The following is a 10,709-nucleotide window of genomic DNA, read 5'->3' on the forward strand; positions in this document are numbered from 1 at the left end:
TTATCCAACAATACAAGCAATACAACCACTAGATGAAACATGAGTCAAATAAGTACCAATGAGAAAAAACAAAAGTCAAATAAGTCGTGCGGTATTTCTTTTTGCACCTAAACGTTGGATAGTTGCCAGCTACTAGTAGTAAGAATATATCTACTCACATGGTAACATTTCCTCATTTAAGCTTGTAAAATTCCTCATTTTTCTCATTGGTACATGGCAAATAAGTACCAATGAGAAAAAAAAAAAATCGTGCGGTATTTCTTTTTGCACCTAAACGTTGGATAGTTACTAGCTACTAGTAGTAAAAATATATCTACTCACATGGTAACATTTCCTCATTTAAGCTTGTAAAATTGCACACAACAACCGCTAAATGCAGCCATTTTTTATTTTACATTTTAACATACATGGCGCATTTTATAGGGAAGTTTGTTGAATCAAACTAATAGGCATTATAACGTGTGTCATTTACATGTATTTTACTTTTAATCATGAGTCATTAATTAGCCCAATTTATAATTAGTACATTCTCACTACTAAAAAATGCTCATTTTCGACCTAAAAATTTCGACCACACTTTTGGTCGAAAACAAATCGACCACGGGCGGTCGAAATTTGAAGAATTTAATTTTTATTTAATTTTTTATAGAATTTCGACCACATCGGGTCAATTTTTTAATAGGAAAAATGAATTTCGACCACGTGTGGTCGAAATTAATTTTTATACAAATAATAAATGGGAAAAAAACATTTTATACATAATTAAATTATATATATAAAAAACAATTAATTAAAAAATAAAAATAAAAATCTAATTTCGACTACATGTGGTCGAAATAATTAAGTCAAAGTCGATCAAATTTGACTTAATTATTTTCGATCACATGTGGTCGAAAATTTCAAAAGATTTAGATCAGATCTAGATCTAGTCTCTTTAATTTTCTTTTCATTTTCCCCCTTCTCTTTCACTCTCTTCTCTCTCCCTCTCCTCTCTCTACCATTCCAGTTTCCGACTGCCCCCACCCCCTCCTTAGACGGTCAACGCCGCCAGCTCAGGTATTTTTTTTTTCTTCCTCAATCTCATGAACACAACCCCCAAATTGAACTAGTGCTCAAACTTGTATTTCAATACCATGTTATCAATATGTGTAATTTGTAGTTCTTGTATTACTTTTCAAATTTACAGACAAAATGGCGTAAAGGGTAGTTGTCAAAGTTGCCACTCATAATTAGAAATTCTGCATCTTTTTCTATATATAGCTGAGGTTATTCCTTCATTGTAGTTTTTTTTCTTTTCTTTTGGATTCTTTTTATCTAAATTGAATGTTATAAGTGGTGGAATGAGTTCCTTCATCAGAATCTGTGCTTGGGTTGTGTGTAATATAACCAGCTTTTAACTAATATGGAACTATTACTTGAAGCAAACTGATTAAGTTTCGAAATTATCTAGAAAATAGTAGTTAGAATCAATTTCACTGTCCAGAAGAAGCATACCAACTTTAAATGTTTTTTCACTATTTGGAATTTATGAAGTTGGAGTTGAAGATGGAATTGTGTTTGGTTATACTTTATGCAAAGGATAGAAGAGAGCACTTTATTTGAAATTTATGAAGTCGGAGTTGGAAAACATGTTTGGAGCACTTCTCCAAATTTGAAATCCAACTCCAAGTTGGATTTGGAACTTTTATAACCAAAAACATTGAGTTTGAAATAAAGTGAAAAACTATTCTGGAAAAAAGTGAATAATTCTCATGGCCAAACGGCGGCCACTATCATTCACTCTTTAGATTTGGTTGATTTGGGTTAAACTACGGGTTATATTTGGTGGTTATTGATCATTATCAACACCTAGTAGGATTGTTCTGTATTGTTCGCTTTATGCCTATTTTGGGAAGATGAATCTTATTACGTTTTTAGTATTTTTTCTGGACTTTGCTTTCTTTACAGTAATATTGGACCTTAGTTTTAGAACTTAAGCGATGGCATGTTGAAACCTTTGAGTTCTTAACATGGTTGTTTGAAGCCAAATAGTATTAGGGATCAAAAGGATTACAATTGATGATTAGATCCAATATTTCTTGATTAGAAGTACCAAACATCACTATGCATAGAAATATTTAGAACTTGATCATTTCCTTTCTTATTCTTACTCAACTGCCTTGTGATTCTTCTCGATATCTTGACTGGCAGGTCATTTCTGAAGAGATGGATATGACAAAAAAGAAATATCTTAGAGGTGAAGGAACATATTTGAAGGTACTGAAGTTTGTTAAGATTTATAAACTTGCTTTTAACTCAAAACTTTGATGCTGGTTAGTTTTTATTTTCCTTGATGATCAGATGTTAAAGAGCTACTTCTAATAATTTGCAGGCATTGAAAGATAAAAAATTACAGGGTCAGCTTGCTGTGAAAGAAGATTTGTATGGAAAATCTGCAGCAGCTGCCGCGAAGGCTGAGAAGGTGTCTTTCAATTTCATTCAATTTCATTTTCGGGAGCATTGAATTTGGGCATGTACTGCTTGTTTATCCATTTAAACTTGCAAGCAGAATTGTGAAATTTAGTATGCTTCATCCCTACCAACTGTAACTGGTTTTGGTCATTACTCAATCTTTTAGACTTGAGGTTTTGCTCAGATAATTCTTTGAATCTTAGTAAACGGAAGCCGGTGAAGATGAAAACTTTAGTTATTATGCTTTATCACAGAATTTTGAAATAGTCAAATAGTTATGAAATGTTTGGTCTGATGCATTCATGCTATATACTTCATTTCATACTCAGCTTTCTCAAATAAGAGAGGTGGTGGATATTCTTCTGTTTGTTTACTTTCAGTTCTTTGCCTATCTTCGAATCTTCTCCTTGTTTTTCATTGTGCTTTGAATATTTAACCAGTATGAATATTCGATGGTGATTTATATGATGATGAGTCTGCATTATCCATCTTATTACTTTTTGATGACAAAGTGAGGCATTGGTGCTGCTCTGCTGTCTGTCATTTGTTTTTATGTTTCCACATATTATGGTTTATGTAGCTTCACATTAGTTGTTGACTTGTATTTTGCAGATTTTGGTCCTTACACTCTTGAATTTACCCCTAGCGGTCGCTACATGGCTGCAGCTGGACGAAAGGGTCACATTGCTATTGTAGATATGAAAAACATGAATGCCATTAAAGAACTACAGGTACTTAATTGTTTTTTAATTTATTCTCGAAAAAGATTATATAAAACAAGCATATAGATGTTATTGTTATACTTCGTAAAGGTGTCAAGGATCTTACTTTGGGAGGTTTCAAGGCTGTCTGTCGCACATAATAATCCATTAACATGGGCTATTCTTAGCTTGCAGTTAGATGATTTAGTATCATTAATTTCAATATCACATATCAAGCTTAGTTTATCGAATGAAGAAGTGTCACCATCATTGTATCCTATTACGAAACACCGTTGAAATAAAGTCTTGTATTAGTCAAATAGTTATGAAATGTTTAGTCTGATGCATTCATGCTATACACTTGGAAATATTATTTTAAGAAATGACATCCAGTCTCAGGTATTTGGTAGCTATTTTTGGTAGCTAATTTTTTTATTTCCTACAGAGGTAATGTTATTATATTATATTTTTTAAAACCAAAACTCTACTCTTAGTTTAGAGATTTGTGGATAAGATCAATTTACTTTTGTTTAGTATTGTACTTGTAGTCAATAGCATAATTAAATGTACATCAATTTAAAGCGGTGTCTTAATGCTGGACTTTCCTATATATGCAGCAAACAATGGAGCCTTTCGTCGATACCCGTCGGCCCTTGAAGTCGTAGGTGCTGCTGATGATGGGGCAGTTGATCCTAAGGAGTATGAAGCTATGAAGCATCAAGTTGACCTGCTAACAAGAACACTTAATTCCTCGGAGGCCAGGATGTTGGGGAGGATACGGATCATGTCTCTAATACCGAATGTTGACCTTTTTGATTAGTGTGCTTTTGGATTCTAATTCGGCTATGTTTAAATGGATATGTATATTACGTTTAAGAGTTTGAATGTAGTTTTAATTCGAATTAGAAGTACTTTTAATTTTAAGATGTTTAAGTGTTTGAATGTAGTTTATGATGTTTAAGTGTTTGAATAGACAATGTTTAAGTGTTCAAGTGTTTGAACATTGTTTATGGTTGTTGTGTTGCATTGTTGATGAATTGGATGACTGTTTTGGTTGATAAATTTGGTTATTTGAAAATTGGCAGGTGGGATGTCAAAAACAGGCAAATGCTGGAAAAAATATTTCAGATTTTCGACCACAGGTGGTCGAAAGTCAGCCCAGATATTTCACAATTTCAACCACGTGTGGTCGAAATTTAGCAATATGGTTGCCAGATTTCGACCACATGTGGTCGAAAATCTGGGCCTAATTTACAATTTCGACCACATGTGGTCGAAATTGTGAAAATAATTTTTTTTATATTTAAATATAAATAGTGTTTTCGACCACACGTAGTCGAAACAGTTAAATATATAATTTAATATAAAAATAATTTTTCGACCACATGTGGTCGAAAATAATTTTCCCTTAATTTCGGTAGAATGTGATTGCGACCACGAGTGGTCGAAAATTTCGACCACACGTGGTCGAAAAAAAATTTCGACCTACCTGTTAGCGACCTACGCGTGTGGTCGAATAATTGGTCGAAATAAAGGCCTTTTCGACCTCATGTGGTCGAAATTTTTGGTCAAAAATCCCGATTTTTTTAGTAGTATCTTTTAATAGTTTCTCACTCCGTTTTAATTTATTTGTCTAATTTTGACTTGATACTGAATTTTAAAAAGAAAGGAAGACTTTTTAATCTTATGGTCTTACAGTAAAGATACTTGAAATGTACCAAAATATCTTTTAATATTGTGATCTTTAACACGCCACGTGACGACTTTAAGGAATTATTAAAAAAGAAAAGAAATATTTTTTAAAACGGACTAAAAAAAAAAAAATAAGACAAATCTATCTGTCTATATTATTTTAAAAACATGAATGTAATGTTGGTTGACCAAAATAGCCTTAAATTATTGAAATACTTTTATATCCTTACTATTACTACTAGTGTTACTAATTACTAATCCTATTTCTATACTAATTAGTAATCATATTTTCATTGAACTACCTAACAGAACGTCTACTACTAACCTTACTAATTACTAATCCTTTCATTTAAAATTTATTTATGTCCCGACCCGACTCGGGGCCGCGACGAGCACCCGATGCTAGCCCACTCGGGCACCCTCTTAGCTTACTCTTATGCTTACATCTAGGTGAGCCACATAATTATACATGCATTTCCATTCATTCGTCAACTAGTCCCATTTGGACAACAGCACATTTATATCATCATAGGCATCTATGCCACATCAATGTACATGGGCCAACATGGCCGACAAAATGATATACAAAACATAGGCCGACAAGGCCAGACACATCTACCCACACACACACATGTCTACGAGCCTCTAAGAGTATAACATATCACATTAGCGGGACAGGACCCCGCTACGCCTATAATTATATACACAAAAGAATGCGTACCCAAAAGATATGGCTCCGAAGGAAATGGAACTCTCTATGTAATCTTTGAATAGGCAGATATGGATCAAATTTGTCTCCCTGTGCACCTGCGGGCATGACGCAGCGTCCACAAACAAAAGGACGTCAGTACGAAGAATGTACTGAGTATGTAAAGCATGAGCAACATCAATAAATAATCATCATGAACAACATATGAAATAGCATAGGAGGGGGGACAATAACATCATCATCATTACACTTACTTGCCTTTCATAGGGGCTTCCCATTTTTTTCATACGTATTCGTACACCTACGTCATCATCCGTATTCCATAATAGTACTCGTACCATACTCGTGCTCATATTCGTATACATGTCCTTAGTCGTATCCTCATACATAGTCTTATCACATTCATATTCATATTATATACTTAGTCATTTCATATACATAGCATTTTACATAGCATACCCGACCTCATAGGATCGGTGTTTCATACATACTTGGCCAACCAAGGCTCAAGGTTACTCATACCTGGCCCTACCAAGGCTTCAGGGTTATCCGTACCATCTGCAGAGGTGTGCGCGCGTTTGGTAATCGTATACATACTTTATACATAATCATATACATATATTCTACCCGGCGTTATAAGCTCGGGGTTTCATTATAGCCCTTCATAGGCACACATATAAGTATAATAGCCCATAGGCACCTTTAGCATCATTATTATCATCCTTATCATTACTATCGTCATCATTATCGTTACTTCTATATCATAGGCCTACTCGTCGTATGAAGTGCGTGGTACAATCGTAGTACATATCAAGGATCGTGAGCTTATGAGCTCGGAATATCAACCAATTGAAAACAACGTACTCATATAGAGGATTTAAGAGTTTGGCCAAGGAACCATGCCTTATGAAAGAAGGGTCGGCCTTACATACCTTTTCGTCGAACTATTCTACACTTGCACGCTTCCTTCCAATGTTAGCGTTTCTACCTTCATTAATATCATAACAATGGTCGTTAGTCATTCACATCATCCACATAATCTAGATTTATCAATTTGCTTCTAATTCACCCATATTTATGGTCATAACATTCAACTTCGCCCATTCGTCCAAAGTGTCGAGTTCGTGATCTCAATACTATTTGTAACACATTCATATCTCAACACAACAACATTCGTGATTCAATTCAAACTATTCCTCAAAATGTCACTATTCATCATTCATGACCTAGTTGACCATATTTTCTACAATACATGTATTTCAACTCTCCAATATCTTAAACATCATATAAATATCATGAATCTTACCTTAGAAGTTGTAGGAACAACCTTTAGTTGATAATACTCCACTTTGAGCAAAACCCTAGTTTTTCTCCATTTGAATTTCTTGACTTGGATGACCTTTGATGATGTTCTTACTCTTGATTCACTTTGTTTTATGTTGTTGATGACTTATGATCCTTGAAAACTTGGATAATAAATGTAGAGAGATGTTTTAGAGAGAAGTGGTGTAATGTTGAAATGAAATAAAACAAGTGTTGGTCCCTTTATTTAATGACTTGCAAAATCTGAACTGAAGTGCACAGTGGTCGTCCATGGGGGTTTACGGTCCGTATTCCAGTTTACGGACCGTCCTTCGTGGTCGTCTTTAACCATATTCAGAACCAGAAACTTAAGGCTGCAACATGGTGATTTACGACCATGGTTTACGGGCCGTAAATCACTTTACGGTCCGTCCTCCAGGTCGTATTTAGCCATTTCCTCAACTGGCAGAAAGTTGAAGTTTTGCATGCCAATTTACGACCTGTTAGTTTACGGACCGTATACCAATTTACGGTCCGTCCTAGCACTTTACGACCACTGGGCAGTTGCAAATCTGCAACTTCCCATATTTCTTAGACTTCTCATTTTAATCACCCACGTCCATGCACATGCATTGCTCACCTTATATCTCATCTTAAGTTAGCCAACTTTCTCATTTCACATCGGATACCTTTGCAATCTCGCCTAAGGTCAGCAAACGTTGTTTCTTGCTCATGGACATCATGCACTCATATTCATCACTAGTTCATTCACTTTCGTACCAACGGAAAAATTTCCGAGGTGTAACATTCTCCCCTCCCCCCCCCCCCCCCCCCCCCCCCCCCCCCCCCCCCCCCCTTAAGAACATTCGTCCTCGAATGTTAAAGTCTTCGGGGATTCTATAAAAAAATTTGCCAGAGTTTCCCCTATAATATGGCACTACCATACAGTCACAACAACCCATAATATCGATGCCTCACAGGGCCACAACATAATAGCATCAAAATTTGGCCACACAGGACCTAAAAGCATAAAAGGAAAACAGGCATACCTTATGATCTTGACGTTTCATCTTGGACCTCTTCCGAGGGCTGAAATAAATGTGGGTATTTGGATCGCATACTTTCTTCCGCTTCCCACGTCATTTCCTCTCGTTTACTGCTTCTCCATAGAACCTTAAATGAGGCCACTTCTTTGTTTCTAAGCCTCCGTACTTTCCTATCTAATATGGCAATGGGTATTTCTTCGTAAGACAACTTTTCTGTCACTTGAACATCATTTACTGGGACGATCCTCGTAGGATCTCCGACACATTTTCGAAGCATCGAGATGTGGAATACTAGATGGACTGACTCCAACTCGGGAGGTAGATCTAACTCATAGGCCACTTTGCCTATCTTTCATACAATCGCATATGGCCTAATATACCGGGGACTAAGTTTTCCCTTTTTGCCAAATCTCATAACGCCCTTCATCGGCGACACTTTCAAGAACACTCAATCTTTCACTGCGAACTCTAAGTCCCTTCGACGATTATCCGCATAGGACTTTTGACGACCTTGGGCTGCTAACAACCGATCTTGTATGAGCTTAACTTTCTCTATAGCTTGCTGGACCAAGTCTGGCCCTATTAGCTTAGTTTCTCCGGTTTCAAACCACCTGATCGGGGATCTACACTTCCGCCTATATAAAGCCTCATATGGTGCCATTTGAATGCTGGAATGGTAACTATTATTATAAGCAAATTCAATGAGTGGCAAATGATCATCCCAATTTCCTCCAAAATCTAACATACATGCTTGCAACATATCTTCAAGAGTCTGAATGGTACGTTCGGCCTGCCCATCGGTCTGTGGGTGGAATGCCGTACTAAGACGTACTTGGGTCCCTAAACTCTCTTGGAAAGACTCCCAAAATTTAGCCTTGCATAATCTTCTGCCACATAGGTCGTTAAGGTAAAGCCTTGCATAATCTTCTGCCACATAGGTCGTTAAGGTAAAGCCTTGCATAATCTTCTGCCACATAGGTCGTTCTGACCGGCAAGAAATGCGCTGACTTTGTGAGTCTATCCACGATCACCCATATGGAATCATATTTACGTCAAGAACGGGGTAACCCTGTGATGAAGTCCATATTAATCACTTCCCACTTCCACGTTGGGATTTCTATGGCTTGCAACAATCCACCTGGCTTTTGGTGCTCGATTTTCACTTGTTGACAATTGGGACATTGAGCTACAAATTCCTCTATATCTTTCTTCATCCCATTCCACCAATATATAGACTTAAGGTCGTGATACATCTTCGTCGCTCCGGGGTGAACGGAGTAACGGGAACAATGAGCTTCTCTCAAAATCTGGTGGCGTAGACTTGCCACATCAGGGACACATAATCTGCCTCTACATCGGAGAACTCCATCTCCTGAAATATCAAAGAATGACTCCTCCTTCTGAGGGAGTGTATCTCTGTACTGCATTAGCATGGGATCCTCATATTGTCGCTCTTTCACTTCCGCTACTAGCGACGAGACTGCCGAATTCTGAATAGTAGCTCTGCTGCTACCTGAGTCCACCACTCGGACTCCTAGGCTAGCTAACTGTTGCAGCTCACGGGCCATCTCTTTCTTTTCTGGTCGTACATCACTTAGACTTCCCATCGACCTACGGCTAAGAGCACCAGCTACAATATTTGCCTTTCCAGGGTGATACAAAATATCAACATCGTAGTCTTTCAGCAATTCCAACCATCGTCGTTGCCGTATTGAAGACTCTTATGATCCGTGTAAATATCCACGTGGACACCATATAAGTAATGTCTCCATATCTTTAATGCATGGACCACCGTGGCCAATTCTAAGTCATGGGTAGGATAATTCTGCTCATGTTTCCGCAATTGCCTTGAAGCATACGCAATCACTTTGCCATGTTGCATCAACACACAGCCTAGCCCAACACCTGAAGCGTCGCAATACACAACGTATCCTTCCAATCCCTCTGGAAGTGTCAGAACTGGGGTAGAAGTAAATCGGCCCTTTAACTCTTGGAAACTACGTTCACAAGCATCTGTCCATTGAAACTTGGCTGATTTTTGTGTCAACTTTGTGAGTGGTGCAGAAATAGAGGAAAAACCTTCAACGAATCTCCTGTAATAACCTGCTAAGCCCAGAAAGCTACGAACCTTTGTAGGAGTTGTGGGTCTTAGCCAAGTTTTCACGGCCTCAATCTTTTGACTATCCAGTCGGATACCATCAGCTGCAACAATATGCCCTAAAAATGCCACTGAGTTCAACCAAAACTCACATTTGGAAAACTTCGCGAATAACTCTCGAGTTCGAAGAACTCCAAGGACCATACACAAATGATCTGCATGTTCTGCCTCGGATCTAGAATACACTAAGATGTCATCGATAAATACTATCACAAATAAATCCAGGAAGGGCCTAAACACATTATTCATCAAATCCATAAATACCGCTGGCGCGTTCGTTAGCCCAAATGACATTACCCGAAATTCAAAATGACCATATCTTGTTCTGAAGGCTGTCTTAGGGATATCCTTCTCCCTAACTCTCACTTGGTGATACTCTGACCTCAAATCAATCTTTGAAAACCATTTGGCACCTTGCAATTGATCAAATAAATCATCAATCCTCGGGAGAGGATATTTATTCTTAATCGTCACCTTATTCAATTGCCGGTAATCGATACACATTCTCAAAGAGCCATCTTTCTTTCGGACAAACAATACGGGCGCTCCCCATGGGGATGAACTAGGCCTAATGAAGCCTTTATCAAGTAAGTCCTTCAGTTGTTCCTTCAACTCTTTCAATTCTGCGGGTGCCATTCTATAAGGAGGAA

General features: G+C 37.4%; 1 long non-coding RNA gene across 2 annotated transcripts; it reads left to right on the top strand.

The window, feature by feature from the left end:
• Nucleotides 1-901: 901 nt before the first annotated feature.
• LOC132631599 (uncharacterized) lies at nucleotides 902-4,178 on the top strand. 2 transcript variants are annotated; one of them, XR_009578913.1, is made up of 5 exons: nucleotides 902-1,056; nucleotides 2,191-2,256; nucleotides 2,372-2,461; nucleotides 3,064-3,182; nucleotides 3,348-3,472. It is a non-coding gene; the product is annotated as an uncharacterized LOC132631599 (long non-coding RNA). The 2 variants fall into 2 exon arrangements; XR_009578912.1 differs by lacking the exon at nucleotides 3,348-3,472 and adding an exon at nucleotides 3,770-4,178 and having other exon boundaries at nucleotides 904-1,056.
• Nucleotides 4,179-10,709: the final 6,531 nt, after the last annotated feature.

The sequence above is a fragment of the Lycium barbarum genome, chromosome 3 (assembly GCF_019175385.1).
Source record: "Lycium barbarum isolate Lr01 chromosome 3, ASM1917538v2, whole genome shotgun sequence".
Classification (NCBI taxonomy): Eukaryota; Viridiplantae; Streptophyta; class Magnoliopsida; order Solanales; family Solanaceae; genus Lycium; species Lycium barbarum.